The 25,825-nt window shown below is 42.5% G+C and overlaps 1 pseudogene across 1 annotated transcript; it reads right to left on the reverse strand.

Moving 5' to 3' along the window:
• LOC311128428 (MAM domain-containing protein 2-like) lies at nucleotides 1-22,741 on the reverse strand (annotated as a pseudogene). The gene is made up of 15 exons: nucleotides 22,711-22,741; nucleotides 22,502-22,602; nucleotides 18,979-19,273; nucleotides 18,328-18,412; nucleotides 16,021-16,158; nucleotides 15,368-15,651; nucleotides 15,121-15,214; nucleotides 14,801-14,947; nucleotides 13,590-13,827; nucleotides 1,606-1,702; nucleotides 1,426-1,497; nucleotides 778-852; nucleotides 434-667; nucleotides 165-249; nucleotides 1-53 (listed from the first exon to the last, which is right to left on the reverse strand). The product of its transcript is annotated as an MAM domain-containing protein 2-like (transcript).
• Between the last annotated feature and the right edge of the window lie 3,084 nt (nucleotides 22,742-25,825).

Consider the following 25,825-nt stretch of genomic DNA (forward strand, 5'->3'; position numbering starts at 1 on the left):
TCACTCAATGTCATTTGAGTTTCCAGGGGAATGGGTCGTTTTGACTTCAATATCTGTGGACAAAAAATAAAATGAGCCATGAGTTGAAAGATTGCACAAAGCAAAACAATTAAACACAATCCATGTTTGTAGAGGTTGTATAACGCTAACAGGGCAACAGATACCTGGGCACGGTCCACTTTCAAACACAATGTCATCGATGGCTATATCACTCCTTATTGAGGAACCCCTGATGGCCTCAAAAACAATCTAGAACAATAGGAGAAAAAGGACAACAAATGATGCTCAGTAAAAAAAAGTATTTAGCCTGAACACGTGAATAAGACTGGGTGCTTTAATTCTTCAAATCATTGCCTGAATATATTTTTGTAATTTGGGGGTGGGGTACAGAGGAGGAAAGGGATTATGGGAAGTTACGTTTTTCAGCAATTGCCTGATGCTGTTGGTCACTCTGGTATTCCACAGTTGCTCTCAGCCAGGTGATGCTCTGCTCTCCAGTCCTTTCCATCCTTGCTCAAATGGACACTAAGCTCACCTGTGCCTGAGCCGTACATCTGGTAGAAGAAACGTAGGCACTGAGGACCCCTGGACCCCCTCAGAGGACTGGAGAGTAACCGGGCATTCTGACCAGGCAGCATGTTAGACGCCTTAATGTGCATGTAGTACCCTGACAGAGTTTCACAGGGTCAAACTCCAACTATCACAGTATAACATGGAAACAGACTACAATGATGTCACAATTACACTTTTTAAGGAATGTTACAGGGCATTGGATACTCACCGACTCCTGTGGCGGCTCGGTGTAAGAGGTGGGAGTAGGCCCTCTCACCAGTACCCAGTCACTCTTATCACCTGTTATGAGAATTATTTAACAAACTATTTCAGTGTCTCTGTGTGTCTCCCAAAATCAAGAAACGGACAGAGTCCCGATCTGCATAGTCAGAGATGTTTATTCATTGAGAATTCTGCCACAAAATGGTCGTACAATATTTTTATATGCACACGTCATATGAAAATCCCTCCCCTCTGTAGGCAGGCTGTAGTTTTCCACTTTATAATTGCTCTCCTGACCATCAGTTCACACACACACTTTCTTATCATAGCCTACTCCCTGCATTCCTCAGTTATCGCCGTTCTCACAATATTCTGCACCATGTTTAACAGTTCTCCTTCTTCGCCGTCCGGTCTAACTCCTACTCACATTGCTAAATAGTAACACAATGTCATAATCTTTACTGGTCCTACACTCACACATTACCAGGTAGTAGATTCTAAAACATCTCACACAGTTTTGGAGTATAATAATTAGTCACTACTAAGAAAGTACTAATCACTTAAAACAAGAACATTTCACAACTATATTTAAGGGTGGAACATTTAGTCATTACCTTTAACCTGTATATATTTTAATTTTTATATCATCACCCTCCTTGTCCTGAATATACCCACAGTGACCCATCTCAGAGTTACAGTGCCCAGGGACAGACAGGAGTAAACCTGCAGATGGACACCCTATAAATTACTCTATAGGGGCAATGTGTCTATCACAGACACAGAACTCCCAGAGATCCTGTGGGCATCAGTGATCAGTGAGGGTGAAGTTACCTGCTGTAAGATCACAGTCCCCGAGGCTCACACTGATGTCATCCAGAGCAACTGAACCACAGACCCAGAAGTTTGTACATGTGCTGACAAACACCACCTGGGCAGAGTGGGTGACGTCTTCAACAACATACATTCTCAGAGGATATGGCTTCTGGACAATGTAACTGCATAATGCATTTGCAGACAGTCACACCAATTTAATTAACTGTGATAGGGTATTGTTTAGATTTTGAACAAATAATCCATGTTTTAACAGAGCAAAAGCAGTTTACAAAGAAAAACCCTAGAATAGTATCTCTGACTACTGACTTCGGCATCCTATTTCATTGTATGTGAAAAGTATGAAACCTTTTCCTCTAACTGCTGCTGCTTACAAAGCTGGAGTCAAACCAAAGGACTGAGAATAAAAAATACAATGTCAAAGATATGAACTATGTAAGGCTGAACAAACTTCAAAGCCCCCAACACAAGGGTTTCAGTTACATATAAAACATTATAGGCAGGTGTCATGACTTGCCCTCACGGGAGATGGTAACTCGTTAAACAACTTATTCCGTGGTGCCCCAAATTCCTAATGAATTAATCGTTACATGACAATTAAACATAGTTAGGGGATTCGATAAATAACAGTCATACGACAAATTGGAGCCCCCGTGCGAAGAATCTAAGATAGAACGAGGCCTTACTGTTGAAATCAGTCTATATGAATTGTGCAGCACATTACGTTATACACCAGTAGAGCCGTAGCAGGATTTGTTGAGGTATGTGTGTTTTCATTTGAACAAGATACTAGAGGTTGCCTCCGGTGTTGTATATCTGACGAAAAGTCAGTGTGTAGAGTGAATTACTGAACGCTACCAGCCAGGACATATTGGGCCGGCCGATTTAGGTATTCTCAGATATAATCCCGTTGGCCCAAACGGGTACTATTTCTGTCACGCGTCTCAGAAGCGAGTTAACTCGGTCAGTATTAATTTCTAGAGCGAGGACATAGGGCCAGTAATGATAAAAATGTTGATAGATATATTCGTTGACCGGGCCGGAGTTATTATCTATCTGCCTATCGCGCTTCGCGTAGCGTGGGTAAACCACAGGCGTATCTCTTATGTTACCGCGCGTTCCGGTAATGTAGTGCTAGCAAAGAGAATGCCGAATGTGAGACGTCACTAGTAAACCCCTTCCCGTAGTGTATGGGATCCTGTTGTGTGCTTAAACAAGTATAAGATTAGTTGTGCACTAGACGCTAAGCTAACAAAGGGAGAGCAGCCATTTTGTTTTTCTTGTGTCACGTTGAAATCCCCGTCTTGGGCGACGGAAGTCCCGCCCCTCTGTACTCCCGTTCGAGTTCAGCTTTCTGCAATCAGTGACCCCTAGTGGTGAACAATCGCAAGCCATTTTTGGAAAACAAATTGTTCTATGTGAGGGCAAAACGTGTTCTTATAGTGTGTAACTACGCGCTACATTTATGATATCCAGCAAATCTCAACTGATTGGATATCATTGTCTCATTCAATTTAATAAGTTAAATTGCCGAATATACCTTTTCAGGTTGATCATTTGGATAAGATCCAAATTGATTTGGTTCAACAAAGGAGACAATTTTAAACTTTTTCATATTAACCTAGATAAAGCAACGCTTTCAGGTTAATTAAAGTTTAATTCCCAGATAGCCTATAGATGTATGATTAATCATTATCATTGATTAATCAATTCAATTTGCTTTTGCAAGCTCATTGGAGCCAACCCCCACAGTACTGAATCAGTATTGACGGAAGTCCCGCCTTCACGGGAATCCCAAGTGGCTTCAGCCTTAGGGATAACTGACCCTGGTGGTAAACGTACGCTCACATTTTAACTACTGGTTACATTTATGATAATCCAGCCAATCTCAATTGACTGGATATCATTGTCTCATTCAATTTAATAAACTAAACTTTTCCATATTAACTTAGATAAAGCAACACTTTCAGGTTAATTAAAGTTTAATTCCCAGAAAGCATATACAGGTATGATTAATCATTATCATTGATTAATCAACTCAATTTCCTTTTGGAAATTCATTCACGTCCAACTCCCACATTACTGATGCAGTAGTGATGGTTCATTAACATCTATAAATAGATTTAAATCGTTTTTGCGGCTTCCAACAACTCAAACCCAAAACATTAATTTAAAAAAAGTTTTTTTTTTTTTTTATGTGCAAGCTATCAGAGGGGGTGGTCCCCACTCCCCCGCTAATTAGTGAACCCTCACCCATAAAAGGATTGATCGCTGACCTCCGCAGCGATTCCAACCCTAACTATGCCATTTGCGGAAAAACAGCAGAAATTGCGACAAACGTGCTCCAAAATCAACCATCGGGCGCAGGCCTTGTAAAGGTTCTCTCCAGTTTAGCCCTGATGTATCGCCATCAGAGATTGGCATCGGTCCAATACCACAGTGCACAGCTAAAGCACGAGCAAGAAATGGTTGATATGAAGAAACAGGTGGAGAGAACCGGGAAACTAATGACAAAAGCAGATTAGGAAAACATTCTGTTAACCAAGGAACTGCGTTTGAAAACGGAACAATTAAAAGTAATTGCAAAAACTTATGATGACGAGCACAAACTCTTCAACAAAATCGTCTTCTACAGGAACAAAATCGTCTTCTACAGGAACAACTGGATTTAGCCAAAAGTAAATACGACAAAGTCCACACCGAACTAGATAAATCTGACGAGTTATCTACAAACAGGAGCGTGCAATTTGATAACATACATGCAGTTTTGATGAACGTTACCCAAAGCAATAATGTTCTAGTCCAAATGCTGCACACCAAAGACGATCAGTTAATGAACACAATGGCCAAGTTGGATGAGAAATCAGCGAAACTCATTAAAGTCGCTGACCAAATGAATGATGTGAGAATTCAGGTGATGGAAATATTGATTTCTAAGCAAGTGGAGGAAATCTCATCACTGAATCTCTCACTCCGTACTCAAGACCTCTACCTGCAAACCATGTCAGATAAGTATGAGGCCGAACGGAGCAAGTGCGATACTCACGTGTCTGAAATAAGTACTCCGAAGCGCCCAAGTGGACTCTGCCATGCAGCAGAATACCACCCTTAGGTACCATCTGGAGGAATTCCAGAACAGTCACGCGCTACAGCATGACTACCCAGTCAAGCAACCAAGCTTGCAACCGGAGCTCAGTACACAAAGGAATGAAGACGAGAGAAGGTTTCAGACTTTGCCTCTCGCAGATGGCCGTGTGTTTTGGGTCATTGTCATGCTGGAATACCCACCCACAACCCATTTTCAATGCCCTGGCTGAGGGAAGGAGGTTCTCACCCAAGATTTGATAGTACATGGCCCCGTCCATCGTCCCTTTGATGCGGTGAAGTTGTCCTGTCCCCTTAGCAGAAAAACACCCCCAAAGCATAATGTTTCCACCTCCATGTTTGACGGTGGGGATGGTGTTCTTGGGGTCATAGGCAGCATTCCTCCTCCTCCAAACACGGCTAGTTGAGTTGATGCCAAAGAGCTTGATTTTGGTCTCATCTGACCACAACACTTTCACCCAGTTCTCCTCTGAATCATTCAGATGTTCATTGGCAAACTTCAGACGGGCCTGTATATGTGCTTTCTTGAGCAGGGGGACCTTGCGATTTCAGTCCTTCATGACATAGTGTGTTACCAATTGTTATCTTGGTGACTATGGTCCCAGCTGCTTTGAGATCATTGACATGATCCTCCCGTGTAGTTCTGGGCTGATTCCTCACCGTTCTCATGATCATTGCAACTACACGAGGTGAGATCTTGCATGGAGCCCCAGGCCGAGGGAGATTGACAGTTCTTTTGTGTTTCTTCAATTTGCGAATAATCACACCAACTGTTGTCACCTTCTCACCAAGCTGCTTGGCGATGGTCTTGTAGCCCATTCCAGCCTTGTGTAGGTCTACAATCTTGTCCCTGACATCCTTGGAGAGCTCTTTGGTCTTGGACATGGTGGAGAGTTTGGAATCTGATTGATTGATTGCTTCTGTGGACAGGTGTCTTTTATACAGGTAACAAGCTGAGATTAGGAGCACTCCCTTTAAGAGTGTGCTCCTAATCTCAGCTCGTTACCTGTATAAAAGACACCTGGGAGCCAGAAACCTTTCTGATTGAGAGGGGGTCAAATACTTATTTCCCTCATTAAAATGCAAATCAATTTATAACATTTTTGACATGCGTTTTTCTGGATTTTTTTGTTGTTATTCTGTCTCTCACTGTTCAAATAAATCTACCATTAAAATTATAGACTGATCATTTCTTTGTCAGTGGGCAAACGTACAAAATCAGCAGGGGATCAAATACTTTTTTCCCTCACTGTATTACCATTCAAACATATGTTTCTGCCGAACATGTATCCCACCTTCATGACCTACTTGGGTCCTACAGCCCACGTTGGTTTGACAATCTCAGAACTCAGAGAGCTTGCGAGCACAGCTTTTGAGGCATCAAAAGTGCGCAGCGCTAAGAGCCCTGACATCTCCATTTTGGAGTTTGAACAGGAGCACTCACTCCAGTTAGAGGGTGCATTATCAGGTATTGAAGCATCAAGAGATGACGCACAACAACGGTTTCTACCACGAAACCACGATACCAATACCCACCATGGTCGAAATAACTGTAAAGTACGTCGCCAGCTAAACGACTTCCGCTACAATCGACCGGATCGCTATGTTCCTGCACCCAATCCAACCAAATGGTCAGAGCACAAGGGTAACAAGGGTGAAAGAGGGTTCAATGACGACTGAAGCATATGCCAATACTCGCTAAAAGCTCTGCTAAGAGAAATAAAGAACAGGAAAGAATTTGATAAACAGGAAAAAGACAAGTCACTATGACTAGACGTGGAATTGCCGGACAACAGGTCCACCAGAATTAACACCCTTAGCAAGGACGTTAACAATCAAATTACTCCCGCTCTCACTCGAGACCCTATCCAGGGCCTGCTCGATCAAGACACAAGCCCACAAGCTTTGTCTATAGTCTCTGATACAAACGTTGCGAAGAAAAAGGTCAAACACATCGCAAGAGCCAATTCCACTCGAACCCCGATAAGTCAATCTGTTTCCACCATGAACAGAAATGACACATCACGGCATTATGAACTACCACTCCACTATGTGGGGAATATGACTACAAACGCGACTCAAACAGCCCATACCTGGAAACAGTCCTGGAGGACTGCTTAACCTGTCATGCGCTAATTGATTCGGGCTCGACAATATCGCTCATCTCTCAAACATTGTTCAATGATCTCAAAAGGGCTTTGAACCTAGGTAAATGTTTGTTGAAAACGGAACGATGCGATACTTCACTTCAAGGTTTCACCCAGACTACCTCGCCTCTCACAATGCGACTCATGCTGAAACTATACTTCCAAGACGTATCGCTTGTTCAACCGGTGTATGTTACCAGCCTCGAAAGTGAACCCCTGCTACTCAGAGTAGACTTCATGGATCGGTTGATCCCACTGATAGATTGGAAGACCAACCAAGTGTGGTCACAGGCAACCGTGCCGTCTCCACTGACCATACTGTCGTCTCCTACCACTGACTACCACAGTCATCCACAAAGAGCATCTATCAAAAGAACCCCTTTTGAAAAATGTCTCGTAACTTCTCTGTGAAGCATCTGACCCAAGGAGATATTACGATATCTCGTCACATTCAATCAGCAAACCTGATTGACCAGTCCTTTCATGATTTCAAGCCAGCAGTCTCTGTGAATGAGCCACTTCACTCCTCCTTGGAGTCATGCGATACTGTAGCTGAGATTAACTTCTCTTGTCCTACGGACACTTCCGCAAGCACTGCGGCCGTCTCAGGAATAAAATAATCGATGTGCAGAGTGTACTCTGCTTCCGATGTTACATTTTCGGCTTTGAGGGGGACTGAAATCCCTTACAATGAAACTAACGGCGTCAGTCCCGCAACTGACCCGATGATTCCCACTGGTGAAATACTGTGCCATATCGCAGAAAGATATCCTTGTCTCAGTTCACAGGTACTGGAACGATCGCCACACACAGACGCTGTGGTGACTGACAGGCCACGACAGCCACTGAGCGTTTTCAAGCACAAACACCAGGAGATTTGGTTGAATGGTTACAGCGAATCTACTAACTACGCGGCTGCTGACAACTCGTACAAAGGGTCCAACCTTTTAGTTTGTGCCTCGACACCAACACCCACTGCTGGTGGGGGGGTCCCAAGACACAAAGGGGGAATACTAGTCCAGACCCATGATGAGCCTCGTCAAGGCCGGTGGGGGTGTCGAGACTACGAGCAACACTGTAAGGGACCGCCAGAGTAGGAAACAAATCTAGTTGTAAACTTCCCCATGACAACATAGAGGAGCGGACAAGCCCCTCGACGGGGATAACCTTAGAACACATCTGAGATATCACTGAGGTGTACCACACTGGTCATAAAAGAAGTCCAGTGGACTTTCCACCTCCAATAAATTGGAAGGATAACTGGTCCCCTTGAGTACCAGTAACAATGACAGCAACAGTCAGTCCAGCCACAATCAGTAAGAAGGTTAGAGACCTAACAAGTTGAATTACCCTTGACAACAGCGACAGAGGAGTTAGTAGTCACTCAGATTGCAACACGTGGAAGGGAATCTCCCAAAATACTCTTCTAATGGTTAACACACATGCCACTAATAAATTGAACCCTCCATTCAGAAGGAAAGTTATTAGAAGTCATGAACCATGATCACACCGTGTACGACTGGTTCAGTGCTTATATAGTACTTCCGTCGTGAGGTTAGCTCCTCCGAGGATAACATAGCTATGAAATAGACTCCTTCATACCTATCACCACTACAATGGTGTAAGACACAGTGACCTGTAGTAAAACCACTACAGCTTCCCTCGACACCAATTCTTACTGACCTCCAGGCATTGACATGAAAATGATCTGATTACATCAGACTCATTCTGAACAGGTTGCAGCCTACCAGGATACTTGGTTTTCTTTCCCTTGGCATGCACGCTTGTGTAAGCATAAACGCACATGTAAAACGGAACATTCAATGAGGATTTGTGCTAGGATCACTTAAAGGTCCGAGCAAAACACCAGCCTTGGTAAAGTTAAATTTACCATGAGGCCTTTAATTCTACAGCTACCGTACTCACCAGTTTCTCGCCAGAAGTCCATAGGTCATCCCTGTAGACTGTCCGAAGCTAGTGCCTTACAAACTGTAGACTTATCATGTAGTTATCAACTTAGGATAGTGCCTAAGCAACACATCAATACAGTGAGGGAAAAAAGTATTTGATCCCCTGCTGATTTTGTACGTTTGCCCACTGACAAAGAAATGATCAGTCTATAATTTTAATGGTAGGTTTATTTGAACAGTGAGAGACAGAATAACAACAAAACAATCCAGAAAAACACATGTCAAAAATGTTATAAATTGATTTGCATTTTAATGAGGGAAATAAGTATTTGACCCCCTCTCAATCAGAAAGATTTCTGGTTCCCAGGTGTCTTTTATACAGGTAACGATCTGAGATTAGGAGCACACTCTTAAAGGGAGTGCTCCTAATCTCAGCTTGTTACCTGTATAAAAGACACCTGTCCACAGAAGCAATCAATCAAACAGATTCCAAACTCTCCACCATGGCCAAGACCAAAGAGCTCTCCAAGGATGTCAGGGACAAGATTGTAGACCTACACAAGGCTGGTAAGGGCTACAAGACCATTGCCAAGCAGCTTGGTGAGAAGGTGACAACAGTTGGTGCGAGTATTTGCAAATGGAAGAAACACAAAATAACTATCAATCTCCCTCGGCCTGGGACTCCATGCAAGATCTCACCTCGTGGAGATCATGAGAACGGTGAGGAATCAGCCCAGAACTACACGGGAGGATCTTGTCAATGATCTCAAGGCAGCTGGGACCATAGTCACTAAGAAAACAATTGGTAACACACTACGCCGTGAAGGACTGAAATCCTGCAGTGCCCGCAAGGTCCCCCTGCTCAAGAAAGCACATATACAGGGCAGTCTGAAGTTTGCCAATGAACATCTGAATGATTCAGACGAGAAATGAGTGAAAGTGTTGTGGTCAGATGAGACCAAAATCGAGTTATTTGGCATCAACTCAACTCGCTGTGTTTGGAGGAGGAGGAATGCTGCCTATGACCCCAAAAACACCATCCCCACCTTCAAACATGGAGGGGGAAACATTATGCTTTGGGGGTGTTTTTCTCCTAAGGGGACAGGACAACTTCACCGCATCAAAGGGACGATGGACGGGGCCATGTACCGTCAAATCTTGGGTGAGAACCTCCTTCCCTCAGCCAGGGCATTGAAAATGGGTCGTGGATGGGTATTCCAGCATGACAATGACTTAAAACACACGCCCAAGTCAACAAAGGAGTGGCTCAAGAAGTAGCACATTAAGGTCCTGGAGTGGCTTAGCCAGTCTCCAGACCTTAATCCCATAGAAAATCTGTGGAGGGAACTGAAGGTTCGAGTTGCCAAACGTGAGCCTGGAAACCTTAATGACTTGGAGAAGATCTGCAAAGAGGAGTGGAACAAAATCCCTCCTGAGATGTGTGCAAACCTGGTGGCCAACTAAATGTCTGACCTCTGTGATTGCCAACAAGGGTTTTGCCACCAAGTACTAAGTCATGTTTTGCAGAGGGGTCAAATACTTATTTCCCTCATTAAAATGCAAATCAATTTCTAACATTTTTGACATGCTTTTTTCTGGATTTTGTTGTTGTTATTCTGTCTCTCACTGTTCAAATAAACCTACCATTAAAATTATAGACTGATCATGTCTTTGTCAGTGGGCAAACGTACAAAATCAGCAGGGGATCAAATACTTTTTTCCCTCACTGTAAGTGGGAAAACCCTAGACATGACATTAGAGACAATGCCATGATAGAGTCATTTAGCCAAGACCGTGGATGTATATAGAATACAGTCCAATTAGATGATTAAGGTGTGGTAACTATATTTTGTATCTCTTTTGTTTATACTTTTATTCATTTTGTTTCATTTTCTCTGACACGAAGTGATAGAGCCATAAACAAGTTCCCCATACAACCATCAGTTAGTGCCACAACGCCGCTCATTTGAGAAAGAAATGTAATTATGTATTTCGTGAGTGTGTGTGTGTCTTGTTAACATCTGCCTAAGTTACTGCCCAGATCTACCAGCCTGGACGTCCGGAACGGCGATGCCCAACCAGGACGCCCGCTGCCCATTCTTGTGGTGGACTACTCCGTTGGAAGAAAGCCTACCAGGATAAACCACCAGAGGGGGACCGCAATGGCGATCCCCAACCAGGACATCCCCTGGCCATTCTTGTGGTGGCCTGCAGCTTGCAGAGATCCTCCCAAGGTAAACCATCAGAGGGGGACTGCAACGATGATCCACAACCAGGACATCCCGTGGTCATTTTTATGGTGGGTTGCAACTTGCATAATAATACCAAGATTGAACCACCAGAGGGGGACTGTCATGACTTGCCCTCATGGGTTGAGGATCAAACATGCCGGCTAGGCAAAGGTTTGAACACCCCATTTCCTGGGGGCCAGTTTTATGACCGGTCGTAAATACCGTCCAGACTTTCTCTTCCTTGCCATGAAGTATTGGGAGAAAGGACCCCTTTGTTAACAAAGGAAGTCTTCCCGCCAAAACTCCAACATCCAAAAGTGGTTAATGAAACAACATTCCTACTTAAAAGTATGTGGGAAATGGTTGGTGGGGACTTAAAGAACAATCATGTCAAATTCGTTACTATGTTGTGATGTCATTAAAGACGGTGGAACAACATAACTGTATCTCTGGGTGGGTACACTTCCCAGTTATGAGGTTTGCATCTAATTGTTGTATAAAACAAATTATTAAGTATAATAATACTTTTGTGAAGATAACATTGTGATTTTAGCATTCTAGATGAGATGATTGTTTTCCATATTGATTTGTTCTCAGTCAGTGGCCACACCCAGATGAGCACAAACATGATGGAACGCCCCTTTTACCCTGAGTGCATAAAACGCCTTGAAAAACATTTAAACATTAGACCAGCAGATGTGAAGCGTCAGCCAAACTTTGCAAATGGTTGAATTTCTACCAGACCAGCAAGCCCCACGGCTTAAAATGGTTGAAAAACTTTAGACCAGCAGATGTGAAGCGTGAGCTAAACGTTGCAAATGGTTGAATTTCAGAAAGACCAGAAAACACAAGACGTTAGTCCACACGTTTGAAATGGAGAAACTCTGAAACGCTCAACCTCTACATGAGGTGAAGAAGAAGACAATGCACTAGACCTTATCATTTCAGTCTGCAGCTGGCATGTATAGTCGTCTAGAGAACTTTCACTAAGACACGAGAGGAGAGGACAATCCCTCTCAGACAACCGCTGGTACATCTGAAGTACCCAATCTAACCACTACTATGACCAGAAACTCTACCAAGGACATTGGGATCTCTGGTGGGCAAACCAGAGTCCTACATCATCAACTCAACTATCGAGGACAGCTACATGTAAATACATGTTGCATTTCTAATCCGAATGAGCGTTTAGTGGGGTTTTAAGCATTTGTATTTCTGTGTAGCGTAGTTTCCAAAGTAATCACGATAGTTTGAATCTCTGTCTTTCCCTTCCATTCTGACCCCTCCACTACCCAAGCATTCATGCTATTGTTAGTCCAGTCCACTAGGGACCTGTTTTCATTGTATTACGTTAGTAATCAATAACCTATATATGTGTGTGTGTGTGTTGTGTTTGTATTGTGTTATTATTTAGTTAGTTAGTAAATAAATAATTAAGCCAATTTGTGTATTGCTGATTCATCAATAAGGTTAGGGTTCTTGCAGGTTCAAGGATTATGAGACGTTCAGAATGAGACTGATTTAATAAGTGACTGTTATCGATATATAACATATATATCTTCTAAGAGTTTAATTCGGGAGATGGTAACTGGTTAAACAACTTCTTCCGTTAATTGTTACATGATTAATTTAATCAAATGACAATTAAACATAGTTAGGTGATTCGATAAATAAGTCATACATTAAAGTAAGTTACGTCACGACACAGGGCATGCACAGGACATCAATTGTGACCGAGGAATGAAAACAATTGACTAACTAAAAAGGGAATTAACCCTCTACTGCACATCGTTGCCCCCCATATTATTAATTTTATATTCATGACAATATATGATGTCGTGTCTGTAAATAATCCAATGAAATTCAGAAGTTGGTATGATGTATGAATTGGGGCAGGGGCCTTCTTTGAGGAAGCAGAGCGATGTGAGGGCATGATGGTGTGAGCAAAGGATCAGATACATTTAATTATTTTGCATGTTTAAATAGAGAACATGACAATAAAAAATATTTACTTGTGTAGGGACCTCTAAAGAAGCATATTTGCTAGGTTTTGAACATATTTTGTTTTTTTATATATTCAAAGCATTTAGTTTTCTTTTTGTTGCCTCAAGGCAACGTTGTGCAGTTAGGCCACTTTTCGGGGCAATATCATGCTCAATTCAATTATGTAAAATGATGGTCTTGGTCAATGTTTTTGCCAACATATCCACTGACATTCACAAGCAATGGACACAGGGACATTCTATCAGTGAAAGTAGCCTAATCGAACAGTTAGGATCATACTCTGATAGTGAGGACAGTGATTCTGTTGCCTAAGTGACAGCAAGGAAGAATGGACCCCAGAATCAGGTTTGAGAGGCAGTGAAATGTAAATGTTCTGAAAATATAATATTTTCCTTGGTGTTATAGTACCCTTATGGCACAAAAAACATTTCTGGGTGTGGGGGGTAAAAGTGAATTTGTTTATTTATTATTATTGATACATTATCAGAAAGCCTAAATCTTCAACAACAAAAAAAGATGGAATATTTGTTTTAATGAAAAACCAAAATGTGTACAGTAGAGGTTTAATATATTTTAATACATTTTATCTTTGTAGCCTGTGGACTCCGGAAGGTGATGTCTGTTGCTATCCAGACACCTCTGGACTTGTCATTCAGGGTCCATATCCTCTCCTGTTTGATTCCACTCTGATCCTGAAGGTAAACAGTGAGTGCCTGGTCTGTCTGGACAGACAGTACTTCATGTTGCTGGGCAGAAGAGGCCCGAGCAGGTGGCTAATATAGCAAGCACGTGGTCTCAGCCGAGAGTGAGCCAGAAGAAAGGATCCTGTGGGGAGATAAATAATTCTTATTATTGTCTTTGGCAGCTCTGTTTCTTGTCAATCGTTTTGCCATGGAAAAATTTTACTTTGCACCTGGCATCACTACATATTCGTCGTCAAACCCACTGGCTCCAGGCCATCTATAAATCACTGCTAGGCAAATCCCCGCCTTATCTTAGCTCATTGGTCACCATAGCAACACCCACCCGTAGTATGCGCTCCAGCAGGTATATCTCACTGGTCATCCCCAAAGCCAACACCTCCTTTGGCCAACACTCCTTCCAGTTCTCTGCTGCCAAAGACTGGAACGAATTGCAAAAATCTCTGAAGCTGGAGACTCTTATCTCCCTCACTAACTTTAAGCATCAGTTGTCAGAGCACCTTACCGATCACTGCACCTGTACACAGCCCATCTGAAATTAGCCCACCCAACTACCTCATCCCCATATTGTTATTTATTTTGCTCATTTGCACCCCAGTATCTCTATTTGCACATCATCTCTTGCACATCTATCATTCCAGTGTTAATACTAATTGTAATTATTTTGCACTATGGCCTATTTATTGCCTTACCTCCATAGCTTGCTACATTTGAACACACTGTATATATATTATCTGTTGTAATTTTGACTTTATGTCTTGTTTTACCCCATATGTAATGTTTTTATCGCACTGCTTTGCTTTATCTTGGCCAGGTCGCAGTTGTAAATGAGAACTTGTTCTCAACTGGCTTACCTGGTTAAATAAAGGTGAAATAAAAAAATAAAAACAATTGGTTGAGTCTCACAATATGCCAATGTTTTTGTGCCTGGAATATCAGTTTAAGTGTCTTTCTGACACTTGAAACACTTGAGGTTTTTACCAAAGTCAAATTGAATGCAGTACAAATGGTCAGCAGGACCAGCTAGAGAAGCAATCTCTCGTTCACTCATTGCGCTTCTAGCATCTCTTGGTGATCAAAATTGTATAATCTCTCACCTGCCCCTGTTGTGTGGTCCCCAGTCCTGTAGATGTTGGGCTTGACTGACACTCTCTTCCATGTGGATCCCTCCGTCTGATCCTGTGTGTAGCGGCAGAAACCCACCTCAAAGTCACAGTTGGCGATGGAGGGATCAAAGGTTGGCTCTGTAGCACACATGGGACACATTAGGAGGCTGCATCCCAATACTCTTTAATAGCATGCTTTTCTCCTCTTTTACCTTTCAACTCCATCCATATCAGTCATGAGAGTTAATGTAAAGTCAAATGTAAATCTACTGTGTGATGAAAACAGGAGGAGAGAGACCAAACAGACCCACCTATCTCTGCACTACAGAACTCAGGAGAGAAGGCGATATCATCGAGTGCCACGCGACCCCCTCTGGGGCTGTTGAAGGTCACTTCAAACACCGCCTGGAGAGAGCAGGTGTACACATACAATCACACTCATCAGCAGATCGGGCCAACGCATACGAAGAAGTGAACATGCTGCTCACTGTACTCAGTATTCAATCAGAATGTAAATCCAATGTGCACTCCTTGTGAAAACATCTGCACCCCACTGACCTAAATAGGGTACGGGGCCTTGATGTCCACCTGCACAGGTATCTACTCCGAGGTGGTACCAGTCCAGTCATTGAGGTTCTGGTCCTCTGGGTCTGCTCTCCACAGCTCCTGGTACTAGCCTGCCTGGTCCCTGGTGTAGACAGAGAACAGGTTCCCTCGGTCCTCACTCCGCTGGTACTGGAAGCTCAGGCAGCCCGACATAGGCACCGTTGACATAGCAGACACCAGTTTGGCTACCTCCTGGAATGTCTTGGCGTACACTGAATCCACATACATGTAGTGACCTGGGAGGCAATGGCAGCTTTCATTTTCAACTTGAAGCCATTATGGATGATACAAACCAATCTTCCTAGTTTCCCTTGTCCATTGTACTGCCTCAAGCTACAATTTATTGGCATTCTGCTGCCATATGAAATAAAATAGATTTTGTGAACATAGCAGGAGGCCAGTTGAGTGTCCCCTGCTGAATGTACATAATGCTGTTGTTCTGTTGAATGTTAATATTGTATTGAGTTAGTTGTTTTGGTTCTTGTTCGTTTTGGTTGTGTCATTTGCTTGTCGCCTGTGTTGAGCAGTGGTATCTTATTTTTGAGTGTTGAGCTGCGATATCTGCTATACATCTACTAGCATTAACATGTGTGAGTTGGCTTCACCTGCTCCGTTGCTCTGCGTGTGGTCGTCAGGTAGGTTGTTATGAGGGTCCCGGGCAGCCCCTCCTCCCCTGTACCAGTTGACATTGGTGTTCCACTGGTTACTGTAGCCACACAGGTGGGACTCCTCATAGTCACACTCTGGAGACAACAGCATAGTAAACCATTAATACAAAACCTCACTGTGAGGAAGCGGACCGAGGGGCCTCTCTCATTAAAACCTTCTTGAAAAGACAGGAGATTTATTCATGAAAACATTTATTTATTTATTATAGTAAATAGAGCAAGTTAAACAGGCAGATGATGAAAGGGGTAAAAGAGGAAAAAACGGACATTATACAGTACCAGTCAAAAGTTTGGACACACCTACTCATTCAAGGGTTTTTCTTTAGTTTTACTATTTTTTACATTGTAGAATAATAGTGAAGACATCAAAACTATGAAATAACACATATGGAATCATGTAGTAACCAAAAAAGTGTTAAACAAATCAAAATATATTGATATTTGAGATTCTTCACATAGCCACCCTTTACCTTGATGACATCTTTGCACACTCTTGGCATTCTCTCAACCAGCTTCATGAGGTAATCACCTGGAATGCATTTCAATTAACAGGTGTGCCTTCTTAAAAGTTAATTTGTGGAATTTCTCTCCTTCTTAATGCGTTTGACCAATTAGTTGTGTTGTGACAAGGTAGGGGGGGTATACAGGAGATAGCCCTATTTGGTAAAATACCAAATCAAATCAAATGCCGAATGCACTAACCTCTGTAGTGCCTTGCGGTCGGAAGCCGAGCAGTTGCCATACCAGGCAGTGATGCAACCAGTCAGGATGCTCTCGATGGTGCAGCTGTAGGACCTTTTGAGGATCTGAGGATCCATGCCAAATCTTTTCGGTCTCCTTAGGAGAATAGGTTTTGTCGTGCCCTCTTCACGACTGTCTTGGTGTGCTTGGAACAAGTCCATATTATGGCAAGAACAGCTCAAAAAAGCAAAGAGAAACAATAGTCCATCGTCACTTTTAGACATGAAGGTCAGTCAATATGGAAAAGTTCAAGAACTTTGAACGTTTCTTCAAGTGTAGTCGCAAAAACCATCAAGCGCTATGATGAAACTAGCTCTCATAAGGACCGCCACAGGAATGGAAGACCCAGAGTTACCTCTGCTGCAGAGGATAAGTTCATTAGAATTACCACCCTCAGAAATTGCAGCCCAAATAAATGCTTCACAGAGTTCAAGAAACACTACTAAAGGACACCAATAAGAAGAAAGACCTGCTTGGGCCAAGGAACACGAGCAATGGACATTAGACCGGTGGAAATCTGTCCTTTGGTCTGGAGTCCAAATTGGAGATTTTTGGTTCCATCCGCCGTGGCTTTGTGAGACGCGGTGTGGGTGAACGGATGATCTCTGCATGTGTATTTCCCACCGTAAAGTATGGAGGAGGAGGTGTTATGGTGTGGGGGTGCTTTGCTGGTGACACTGTCTGTGATTTATTTAGAATTCAAGGCACACTTAACCAGCATGGCTACCACAGCATTCTGCAGCGATACGCCATCCCATCTGGTTTGGGCTTAGTGGGACTATCATTTGTTTTTTAACAGGACAATGACCCAACACACCTCCAGGCTGTGTAAGGGCTATTTTACCAAGAAGGGGAGTGATGGAGTCCTGCATCAGATGACCTGGCCTCCACAATCCCCCGACCTCAACCCAATTGAGATGGTTTGGGATGAGTCGGACGGCAGAGTGAAGGAAAAGCAGGCAACAAGTGCTAAGCATATATAGGAACTCCTTCAAGACTGTTGGAAAAGCATTCCAGTTGAAGCTGGTTGAGAAAATGCCAAGAGTGTGCAAAGCTGTCATAAAGGCAAATGGTGGCTATTTGAAGAATCTCAAATCTCAAATTTATTTTCATTTGTTTAACACTTTGTTGGATACTACATGATTCCATATGTGTTATTTCATAGTTTTGATGTCTTCATTATTATTCTACAATGTAGAAAATAGTAAAAATAAAGAAAAACCCTTGAATGAGTAGGTGTGTCCAAACCTTTGACTGGTATTGTATATCACTGACATTTCATATACACTAGATAAAATATAAATGTGGCCATTGTAAGGTTATTGTCACATAATGAACATGTTTTGTTCGATGAAAAGTGATACAGAATGAGTCATTATGTTGTCATCGCGCTCACGTGTTTGTGTGCATTCATGCGTACCTGTGTGTGTTTGTACATGATGTCAGTCACTTTCAAATTCTTACAAATCTCAAGGGTATATGATATGTGTGGGACTCACTGACCTAAGCAGTATCCAGGTTTGATGCGTATCTCAAAGATGGCCACACTGCTGCCTGTGCTCTCACCAGGTCTGCCGTCAATGGCAATCTGATGGGAAACAGATGTTCAGCAATAGCCTTCAATCGTTAATGAATGAGGAGGGGATATGGAAGTATTGTACAGTATGTCTGTGCACCATTATGTTGGCTGTGAATGTACGACATATTGTATATACCACCGTAGGCTAATGGTACAGTTCCCAGCTCCCAAGTGAGTCATAGCTAAGGCAGGTCCCCCCAGGCAGGTTCAAGGTCAAGTGCATGGTTAGTTCCTGTAATGTGCGTGCCTGACTGCCTGTGTGCAGTGCACTGCATGTTTCCTTCATGCTCCCTTATTTCTATCAAACCAGTCAGGTTGAGTGCAGCAGGAAGCACCTTTAAGAGGTTACATGCAATACATAGCAGCAGTTATCAGACCAGACCAGAGATTGAACAGCAGATACAATACATGCATGTCATTTCATGTTTGGACTAATCAATGTTTATCTTTTGGGGGGCTCTTTAGAATATTTTCCAGGCCCCATTCCTCCACCTAAGTATGGCAGTATTTATATTAGCCCATATGTTTTAACAGTGTGTATGTGCCTCCCATGTTCCTGAGGGTGTGTTGTTTACCCTGTACGGCTCTGTGCTGTTCTGGAGGTCAATGCTGGAGATGAGCCAGCTGTCGGAGGCAGTCTGGGTGCTCCACAGGGCCCGGTTGAAGCTCTCGCCCTCCCTGCACTGCTGGACCTGCAGAAACCAGACCCGGAAAGTTGGTACACCAGCCTCAGACAGCTCCAGTCCTCCTGCTCCATGGCTGGGCCCAGCAGAACTGCCCTGCCCTCCCCCTCGGGGCTCTCCTCTCCCTCTGGCCTCTTCTCCTGACCATCCTGGTCCTTTAGGCCTGGGTCCACTGAGATGAAAGACCCTGAGAACAGAGAAACAGTTTGAATAGAGGTTCTATGAAAAGAGGAAGAGAGTATAACAGGACCTACTTAATCCATTGTCATTAAGCTTTTTTTTCAAAGGATGCCTAGGGTGACAGTGGCAGGGAAGGATGGATGATAAAAGGAAGAGAGGAACCAGATGATAAAGAGGAAGGAGGGTAGACAGTCCGCCACAACAGGACACAAGTAATAGACAAAAACAGGAAGAGACACATTCTGCTTTCTCAGCAAACTACAGTTTACATGTCCCTGTCTTGAGGCAAACAGAATGATTACAGACCAATGATGATTACATACACTACCAGTCAAAAGTTTGGACACACCTACTAATTCAAGGGTTTTTCTTTATTTTTACTATTTTTTAGATTGTAGAATAATAGTGAAGACATCAAAACTATAAATAACACATATGGAATCATGTAGTAACCATAAAAGTCTTCAACAAATCAAAATATATTTGATATTTGAGATTCTTCAAATAGCCACCCTTTGCCTTGATGACAGCTTTGCACACTATTGGCCTTCTCTCACTACTACAGACACTACTACAGACTCTACTACAGACACTACTACAGACACTACTACAGGCACTACTACACTCTACTACAGACACTACTACAGGCACTACTACAGACTCTACTACAGACACTACTACAGACTCTACTACAAACACTTCTACAGACTATACTACAGGCACTACTACAGACACTACTACAGACTATACTACATACACTACTACAGACACTACTACAGACACTACTACAGACTCTACTACAGACTCTACTACAGACACTACTACAGACACTACTACAGGCACTACTACAGACTCTACTACAGGCACTACTACAGAATCTACTACAGACACTACTACATACACTACGACAGGCACTACTACAGACTCTACTACAGACACTACTACAGACTCTACTACAGACACTACTACAGACACGACTACAGGCACTACTACAGACACTACTACAGACAGTTCTACAGACTCTACTACAGACACTACTACAGACACTACTACAGACTCTACTACAGACACTACTACAGGCACTACTACATACTCTATTACAGACACTACTACATACACTACTACAGACTCTACTACAGACACTACTACAGCCAGTTCTACAGACAGTACTACAGACTCTACTACAGACACTACTACAGACACTACTACAGACACTACTACAGACAGTTCTACAGACTCTACTACATACACTACTACAGACTCTACTACAGACACTACTACAGACACTACTACAGACTCTACTACAGACACTACTACAGACACTACTACAGGCACTACTACAGACTCTACTACAGACACTACTACAGACTCCACTACAGACACTACTACAGGCACTACTACATTTACATTTACATTTGAGTCATTTAGCAGAAGCTCTTATCCAGAGCAACTTACAGTTAGTATCATGAGGTTTAACATCAAGCCACTAAAGTAAATGACCAGTGAGATTGGTTAGTTGGACATGCAATACTTTTCTATACCTCCATAAGAACTCAACAGTAAATACAGAGCTGGTTAAGAGTTCCTGATTGGCGTAGCATGTTAATTACACAGGACTTTATGCCTTAGTGAGCCTGGGGTAAATAATTATTCAAATGAGCAGTATAGGGAGAAAATGGCATCTTTGATTTGTCCAATAAGTGCTTTGCCTGGCTCATTTGAATCTATTTAAATATACACGTTAACCTCTTACCGAATGATTATGGTCGTGTTCCTGGCCAACTACATTGCAGACGTTGCATTGCATCAGCCAATGGTTCTGTGCCCACGTCATTGACTGAACAGTCAGGCATCAGATTGCTATATCATATGATTTGGTTAACCGATATGTTAAACACCAATCCAGGCGTTCTGAGATCTGGCATGTGTCTGCAATGTAGTCCGCCTACAGACTCTACTACAGACACTACTACAGACACTACTACAGACAGTTCTACAGACTCTACTACAGACACTACTACAGACACTACTACAGACTCTACTACATACACTACTACAGGCACTACTACAGACTCTACTACAGGCACTACTACAGACACTACTACAGACACTACTACATACACTACTACAGACACTACTACAGACAGTTCTACAGACAGTACTACAGACTCTACTACAGACAGTACTACAGACTCTACTACAGACACTACTACATGCACTACTACATACACTACTACAGACAGTTCTACAGACAGTACTACAGACTCTACTACAGACACTACTACAGACACTACTACATACACTACTACAGACAGTTCTACAGACACTACTACAGACACTACTACAGGCACTACTACAGACTCTACTACAGACACTACTACAGACAGTACTACAGACTCTACTACAGACACTACTACAGGCACTACTACAGACTCTACTACAGACACTACTACAGGCACTACTACAGACTCTACTACAGACACTACCACAGACACTACTACAGACACTACTACAGACAGTTCTACAGACAGTTCTACAGACAGTACTACAGACACTACTACAGACACTACTACATACACTACTACAGACAGTTCTACAGACAGTTCTACAGACAGTACTACAGACTCTACTACAGACACTACTACAGACACTACTACAGACAGTTCTACAGACACTACTACAGACTCTACTACAGACACTACTACAGGCACTAATACAGGCACTACTAGAAACTTTAAATCCTTGTAATAAGCCCCTGTCATCTCTACTGTATAGAAGAGAAGACAGTCTTCTTCTTCTTCCCGAGTGGCGCAGTGGTCTAAGGCACTGCATTGCAGTGCTAGCTGTGCCACTAGAGATCCTGGTTCGAATCCAGGCTCTGTTGTAGCCGGCCGCGACCGGGAGACCCATGGGGCGGCGCACAATTGGCCCAGTGTCGTCCAGGGTAGGGGAGGGAATGGCCGGCAGGGGATGTAGCTCAGTTGGTAGAGCATGGCGTTTGCAACGCCAGGGTTGTGGGTTTGATAAAATAATATATGTGCTAACTGTAAGTCGCTCTGGATAAGAGCGTCTGCTAAATGACGTAAATGTAATGTAAATGTTATGTTTTCCACGTTGAACCGACGTGGAATAGACGTTGAATTGATGTCTGTGCCCAGTGGGAAGCTACTGTATTATAGGCACTTGTCAGTGTTATTAAAGGGGGTAGTCTTCAAACTTTTTCAAAGTCTCCTACCATCTTTGTTGAGCGTCCAGCTCGAAAAGTTTGAGTCTGACTTGTGCTGGACTCAAAGATACAGGAGCCTGACAAGGGCTGGATCTGGGCTTGGACTGTGGCTGGGAGAAGAGAGAAGACGGATGAGTCATACACAGACACTAAAACAAGCACCGCTGCACGTATAAAAACATGCACATATTCACTGCAAATTTGTTTTCTATACTCACCAAACAGGGTGAAGAGTTAGAATGGAAGCATTGCAGTCTTAAATGGAAAAAAATCAAAAACCAGGAGAAGCTGAAATACCTTCAAACTAATGTAGGAGCAATTGTGTGTCCCAACCAAAATCTAAGCCAGCCCGAGGTCCACACTGTCAGTATTTCTCTGTCTGGTCCTGTGTGTCTGTGTCTGTCAGTCAATATCAATCTCTCCAGCTCACAAACTGCCAGCACACTGTAGAGTCTCAGATGAGAAGACTCTGTCTAAACAGCAGTGCTGTGAGGAGGAGAGAGGGAGGGAGGGAGGACTCTGGTAATAATCTGAACCAGACTCAGAATATTACAGAGCTCCAGAACTCTCTCACACTCCCCTCACCTCAGATTCCCTGAGATTTTGTCTTTATTTACATTGTGGGAAGTAGCCTTTGAGGTTACTGCTTTTGTATTTATACTGAACAAAAATATAAACTCAACATGCAACACTTTCAAAGATTTTACTGAGTTACTGTTCATAGAAGGAAATCAATCAATTGAAATAAATTCATTAGGCCCTAATCTATGGATTTCACATGACTGGGAAGGGCGCAGCCATGGGTGGGCCTGGGAGAGCATAGGCCCACCCACTTGGGAGCCAGGCCCACCCACTGGGGAGCCAGGCCCAGCCAATCAGAATGAGATTTTCCCCTCAAAAGGGCTTTATTACAGACAGAAATAATCCTCAGCACCACCCCTCCCCCTCCTCAGACGATCCCACAGGCGAGGACTGGTCCTTCTGGGCCCCACCTATCCCCGGGGTCAGCCAAGCCCAGAGGGCCTCATCAGGGGCCTAGATGGATAATAGCTAGTCCCCCCTCTCCCCCCTTTTAGAACAATCATCAAGGACAGAATCCCAAAATCATTTGGCTCTCAACCAGAAGTTACCAATGTGTGGAGTTTGTATGAACCTGTTTTTGAACTGCACCAAAGATAATCTGAGTAATAATATTATTATTAACGTAATAATGCAAGAGATAGGACATTAACTTTGAATATATATTCAAATGTCACACATTGCTTATGGGAGTGGATTGTTATGGGAATGGTTTAAGCCTTGCAGTATATATTCTATAAACACAGGAGATTGATACCGTGTGGTTGGTCAGCTCATATCAGAAGATTAAGAACAGTTCAGCTATTGGACAGTGCCACCTGCAGCCCAGCCCAGGCAATACTACACCATCCATCCCTTGCTTTCTTCAGTGTAGTTTAAGCCTGGAACAAGCCTACTGTTTGAACAATTTTGGAGGTATTGCATGTGGGCCATGGGTTTTGCGTGACAACACCGTAATGGGCCTGATCAAACATTTATGAATGATATTTTCAGAGATGGGTTTTAAGCATGCTCTTAGCCAGTCATGTAACGTAAAACATAATACATACAGTACCTTCATCAATGAATGCAAAGAGAGGAACAGAAATTATTGATGCCCAGTCTTAAAATAGAACAGCAAATGTGTGAATGGGAGCATGAAATCATAGGTGACAGCAATACGAAGGGTATGGTAGGCTAATAATAAAATAATGTATATTTCGTCTCTCAGTAACAACGTTTCCATCTAACCATTCATGCAGATGAATTACCTGACACATGAAAAAAGTCATGACTGGGCTGATGGAAACATGAAATGCCTGTACAGTTTTATAAATGCCGACAGACAATTTGTTCATTTGACATGGTGGGATCATTTTGTTTCGGTAAAATTAATTATGCGAGAAATGGCGGTGGAAATGCCTTTATGCGCAAATATTGATATAATAACCATCATATCGAAGTAAACTTGGAGTCACGCAATGATATGTTGTGTGGTCCTCCCACTATGACTCGGGAAACAATACAATTTATTTGGCTACAGATGAAATAAGTTATGATGAACTTCACAGGGTGGTGAATATGCAAGATGATGAGTTTGATGCTCCTTTCCAATAAATATTGAGGGTCTTCTGATGCTGTCTGGTCAAAAAGAGTATGATATTGTTGCCGCCGTAGCATTGAATGCAAGGGAAGCCAGCGAGCATTTGGCCTCCCTTGAATTTGTTTTACAACAAATATAATAACCAATCAGCATTCAGCTAAAATGAGTGAGCTCAAATTTCAATGGTTCTGGCACACCAAAAAAAAAGTGTCAAGGGAAGCCAGTTTGGATTTGGCTTCACACCAATCACATCACATCAAAAGCCTAACTCCATTTACAGAAAAAAAATATTGTTGCATCTCATTGCGTTGTTGTCCTCCAGTGGCTAGCTAGGTAGCTAAAATTGGCCCTTTCCTAAATTAGTCATGGATGGAGATAGGGATTTGGACTTGTGGTTTTACTTAATTCTCAGTACTGGCCAATGATTATAACTGCGATTCTGATCCAACCATAAATTCATAAATTGTGCCCCTTGCCTGAGAGGATGGAAGTTCAATATGTACAGTGGGGGAAAAAAGTATTTAGTCAGCCACCAATTGTGCAAGTTCTCCCACTTAAAAAGATGAGAGAGGCCTGTAATGTTCATCATAGGTACACGTCAACTATGACAGACAGATTGAGAAAAAAATATCCAGAAAATCACATTGTAGGATTTTTAATGAATTTATTTGCAAATTATGGTGGAAAATAAATATTGATTTCTGAACTCTAAGTTAAAACATTACTATTGTGTTGTTTAAAAATGAACATGAACTTATTTTCTTTGCATTATTCGAGGTCTGACAACACTGCATCTTTTTTGTTATTTTGACCAGTTGTCATTTTCTGCTAATAAATGCTCTAAATGACAATATTTTTATTTGGAATTTGGGAGAAATGTTGTCAGTAGTTTATAGAATAAAACAAAAATGTTATTTTTACCCAAACACATAGCTATAAATAGTAAAACCAAAGAAACTGATAATTTTGCAGTGGTCTCTTAATTTTTTCCGCAGCTGTACAATATGCTTTGTGGACTTCACCATACAGAGGTCGCTCTCCAGTTTTGTGATGAAACACAGATGTAGTTGAATTTATTCTGCCACTGTGTCTTCTTATTGTCTCTCAGCCTTAGGCCTATATATCACTGTGGCAAGGCATATGAACTAACAGGTTATAGAGCAAACATGCAA

Source organism: Coregonus lavaretus (genome assembly GCF_964263955.1).
Source record: "Coregonus lavaretus genome assembly, chromosome: 4".
NCBI lineage: Eukaryota > Metazoa > Chordata > Actinopteri > Salmoniformes > Salmonidae > Coregonus > Coregonus lavaretus.